We start from the raw sequence: 5,515 nt of genomic DNA, 5'->3' as shown, positions 1-5,515 counted from the left end.
CATATACTAAATTTGAGTCCAGTAGTACCTTAGAAATCTATTAGATTTCTAGGGCATAAGCTCTCAAAAGTCAAAGCTCCCTTTGTCAAGTATCTGACGAAGGGAGCTTTGACTTGTGAAATCTTATACCCTGAAAATCATGTTGGTCTCTAAGGTGCCATGGGACTCAAATCTTTTCTACTGCAGATCAACATGGCTACCCTCCTGAAGCAAGTTGTACTTTAGTCTGGCACATTCACTACATCTAAAGCGAAGTCAATTTGTACCCAGTTTTTATGCCTGAGATTTTTTATGCCTGAGATTTTTTATGCCTGTATTTTTTGCTGTAGTGAGAACTACATGATACAGAAATCAGGCAAGCTCTTCACCACATTCCAGTTGAAATGCACATTCAATTCACTGCACATCCAAGGTTGCTTCTTTTTTACACCTATGAAATTGTTCCTATATTATTCCAGACAAAATACATACCACTGTTACCAATCCAGCAATTCATAGGTTCAAATCAATTTATGCCATACTGCTTATCCCATCCTAAGACACTGGATGAGCCATGTTTTTCATTCAAGCCCTCTAGAAGTAGTTTAAAAATGCAATAGCCCGTAATTCCAAAACTAAACAAGCTGATTTCGAAAATAAATCTTTAGTGTTGCCAAGACAGTGCTGACAGGATTGTCATTTTTCAAAACTACTGAAATAAAACAGAACTGAGGCAGGTGAAGGGGCAAAGCAAGTACTGAAGTAGGTGGGTTGGAGATGAAAACAGAATATATTTAGTGGCTACTTAGATTTGAATAGTTTCTTTATTTAGATATTCATATCCTGGTATTCTCCTCAGTAGTGATCCAAAGCAGCCTACCACATAGTTCTTTTCTCCTTTGTTTTATCCTCGCAACAGTAACCTCTGTGAGAAAGGTTAGATGGAGAGAAGAGAAGATTGGATTTATACCCCACCCTTCAGTACCTGAAGGAGTCTCAGAGCGTCTTACAATCCCTTCCCCTTCCCCTCCCCACAACAGACACCCTGTGAGGTTGATGAGGCTGAGAGAGTTCTGAGAGCTGCCCTTGAGGGAACAGCTCTGAAAGAACTTATGACTGACCCAAGGTCACAGCAGCAGCTGCAAGTGGAGGAGTGGGGAATCAAACCTGGTTCTCCAAGTTTAGAGTCCACGCTCCTAACCACTACACCAAACTGGCTCAAGGTCATCCAGCAAGTTTCAATAGCAGAGCAGAGATCTGAACCTGGGTCTTCCAGAATCTAGTCTGGCACTTTAACCAGTATACCAAATTGGCTCTCAAATTACAAACAGGACCAGTAAAATACCTGGCTGTTTGGTAAACCCCGTGTGGAGCAGAGTAGTGTAATAGAATATCAGACTGACCCAAGTTAACATCTTTACTCTTCTATGGAGGATTTCTTCTGGCATCAGTGAGACTTCTCCACGGGAACAAGCTTGAGGACTATATCCTAATCCCCATAATTTATCTGCAGTGTTAAATATCTCCCTGCAGTCCACTATATTACTCCTCTTTGTCTGATCGCAGTCGAAATGTCTTTGGTAAATGCCTTAGGAGTGGGATTGGGCACATTAATCTGTATCGTGTATAATCTGTCTGCTGTAATAAACAAATTGCCACTAATATAATTATTACTATTATTGTTTCCTGTGGTACTGAAATATAATTTTGGAACAATTCAGGCCCCCATAGTGCACAATTACAGTTATGCAGAAGTCAGTGATTTTCCAAAGCTGTCATTTGACTCATTATTTCTTGGAACTGGCCAGGGTTAGCATCACCATATTTAAACTGGGTTGAAATATACACTCTGCCTGAAATACACACTCTGCTAGTTATCTCACCCATTAGCTAAAGGCCAAAGAATGCAAATTAAATGGAAACAACAACAGCAGCAGCCACAATGATACAGCTTGGGAATACCGTGTTTTGGAATAATAGGTTCTTTTGCTCTATCTGTTGTTAGCCAGTCGCCTGAAAGACCATTTATATACTATATATACATACTGTCAGCCTATCTTATGCAGTATGTTTCAAGAGTCCATACTAAGCCTGGCCAGAAAGAAGCAGACATTTATTCCAAGCGATCTCCAAAAACTATATCTATCCACCTAAGGTTGAATGCTGACCATATGTTGGACTAGAGAGCCATCTGGCAACCACTCCCACTAGCATCTGCAAATGTGGATCAGTGTTTCACAGTATGGGCTTTCAGGGCTGGGCTTTGATTTGTTGCCCTTTGTGCTCTAACACTGCATTATTAGCACAGAAGTGAAAGTGAGACATGGACGCAGAAAGAAAATAAAACCGAAAATCAGTCCTTGCCCCCCAAGTGTTTCTAGAGTGATAAACAATCAGAAAAGGGCAGATAAGAAAGGTAGGCAATGGGTGCTGTTGGGACATATATACTTTATGTTCCCTTCTGTTTTGCATCCATTTTATCCATTTTTATAACCAGCAGTTGGTATATTCTACAAGTTTATGTATCCAGCTAGCTGCTCTGGCTCTGGATTTAAGTGCACTGGAGAACCTAGAGGAACAAAATTCTACAAAAGACAGAATCAGAGAAATATACTTCCATGAAATGCTGAAATGTGTGCAGACATGCTACAAAAATGTAAAAATACCATTTATTGGGGTGAATAACAGGTATCCATATAACAGGTAAGATAAGAAGATATCCAAAGACTGTTCCGAAGTCCAATGCAAAATATTGATATGGCTTGCTCATGGTACTTCTCACTGCCTCACTGGAGATCTATCATCACTTTGTGGTATCTAGCATGAATTAGACAGTAAAAGCTGTATTAAAACAAATCTGTTGTCAAGTTGTATCAAACATCTGAATTTGTTATTGTGAAATTGTCAACAACAGAATTATTGTTGTGTGTTTTATGTATTTTGGATTTTCCCAGAAAGCAAAGTCTGTGATTTTATGTATAGTCACTTGGACCGAGTCCCTGTGAAATTTTGCTTTAAGATGCATGGGCATTTTGGAACCAATGCCTCAAATGTCTAGGCAAACAAGCAGTATTACAGAGATTGTGGATCGAGCAGTACTTGACATTAACAGAAGGAATTTCCATCAGTGAAATGTGACTTTCTTACCTCTGCTCTACTGCTGCAGCCCTAAATGCTCTCCCCCCTCCCACAAATGCTGCTCCTGGGGGTATAAGGGACTCCCCACTAGGGAAAATATGAAAAGGAACTGAAGGTCTGCATGGTAATGGGAGAGTGCTTGCAAAATTAACTCTCTGCTCCATCTACAGAAATCCTCTGATGAGTCCACTTTCTTGTGGCTATTAAGTTTAGTCTTGCTGCTTTGGATTCTATAGATACCAACACACTTGCAGATGTGATAAGTAGAAAACTGGTTACTGGTCAAGTTTGTCTGGGCCAAGTATTGTGGGTTGTTCAGAAATTGACATCTGGAGGTAGGTCCCAGCAGGGATTCCCCTACTTTTGGGGGCTCTGATCCACTGCCTGCCAGCCAACCAACTGGGGGGGGGACCCCACCCCAAACAGGGACATCGTCACACAACATCCCTGGCACGATGTCACCCAGAAGTGATGTCATCTCATTAGTGATGTTGCATGGTGACGCTCTGTTTTTTTGGGCAAACTCTATGGTTTTGAAGCCAAAAAACCCCATAGTTTTTGCCCAAAAATCAGAGCATTGCATGCGACGTCACAGTGACGACGTCACTTTGAGGAGACATCATCACATCACTCTATGGTTTTGAAGCCAAAAAAACATAGTTTTTGCCCAAAAACCAGAGCATTGCATGCGACGTCACCGTGAAGATGTCACTTTGAGGTGACATCACATGTGACATCCCACTCACCCCCAGAATACCCCTAAATCCCCCAACCGTGTCAGTGAGGGTACCTGGCAACCCTATCTGGAAGCCTCCTCTAATTTCTCTAATCTTCTGTGACCACACGTCTGGTTTACTGTACTGCAATTTCCTTGTAGCAATCCTGTCACTGGTTCGTGAGACTTCAGTGGTGCAACCACCCTAGACTGGCCAAGCAAATGAGGCAGTAGCTCTTAAATAGAAGTAGTACATGAGAACAGTGTAGTTTGAGTCTTAGTTATTAACAAAGTCTGTGATATCTGATTTTACCATTTCCTCCATTTCTCCCATGCCACTGTAACCCTCAGGATATTAGTTCTCCCCTTTGTCCAAATGCCTGATTATCTGAATATTTTGGATGTCTCCCAAGCCATTTGGCCAAAAAAGACTGGACTGCAGTGTATCATGTAACTCTGTCTTTCACTTTACAAAAATACCTCAAAACAAAAGCACTTACTAATGAGATCTCTCAAAGCAGAATAGTCCCTGATCCAAATCTTAAAAGGGCCAGCCATTTCCAAAGTCTAACATTCAAACACAAGGGACTGCCTGAAATATGTGGCCACCCTAGAGAGGGACAGGTAGTTTACCATTAAGCTGCTATACTTCAGACTTTCCAATTCTAATTGATCTGAAAGGGTATTGCTAGCATGCAGCTTTGCTTTTATCAGCTGGAAGGTGGAGGGGGTGTGTGTGAATCAATCTACTGCACTGTTTAGAAGCATATGAGATCTTCATCCTTAGTCCAGGGTGGCTTTGGCATAATAAAGACCGTATCTCTTAATCATGGTAATGTTCACAGTCTGGCAATATGAGCTCATAGCAGCAGGCCTCAGCACTCAGAATTCCTCCGTTTAGAAGGTGTCACCGATTAAACTATTGCATTTCAAAGGGCTCACATACAGTAAATAGCAAAGAAAAGGAAGAAAGGGAGCTGTGGCCTTTTGTTAGTCAAAAAGCTATGGAAAGTGATAATTAACCCATTTTTGTGTTGAGAAATCATTTGGACAAAAGTCAAGGCATTGCCACCCTGTCAATTGTTAAGTCTAGATAAGGACATTATATCCTGCTGTTTTAAGAGTGACTGAAGAGAGTGAATAGAAAGTAGGCCACTACTATGAGTTTTCCTAAACCCTCTGAAAAAGAGACTTTCCAAAAAAATAAAATAAACCTCAGCCATGACAGAAGACCTCCCCCTCCATGCACATTAAAGATCTTAACTACGGTGCATATTTTTGCATTTTGTTAAATATTCAGAGATACCGTGCAATTAGCATGTCATTAATGAATAATTAATTGCCGCTAAAGCAGCCTTCAGATTTTTGCAACTAAATTATTTAAACAACAAATATAACAATAGAATGTGCATCTCCTCCCCCTCCCACATACCCTGTCCCCGTTCCATCAATGTGTGACTCAAAAGTATATTGGGAAAAATGACATTCATCAAGGCTAATTCACTAAATGTTTCTGTCCAACTAGATCAAAGTTGTTTTATTTTACCTGAGAAAAAAATAGCACAATTTAGAATTAGGGGTACTTTTTATATGAAATTATCAGTGTTAATACTGTAAAAAACTGTTTCCAGTAACCTGGATCCAAGCAAAAGCAGGTAGAAGCTATTTTCTCTAGTCCAACAT

This window comes from Gekko japonicus, unplaced genomic scaffold (assembly GCF_001447785.1).
Source record: "Gekko japonicus isolate JY-2015 unplaced genomic scaffold, Gekko_japonicus_V1.1 scaffold2245, whole genome shotgun sequence".
In the NCBI taxonomy this organism is placed as follows: Eukaryota; Metazoa; Chordata; class Lepidosauria; order Squamata; family Gekkonidae; genus Gekko; species Gekko japonicus.
This window is presented reverse-complemented; position numbering follows the sequence as displayed.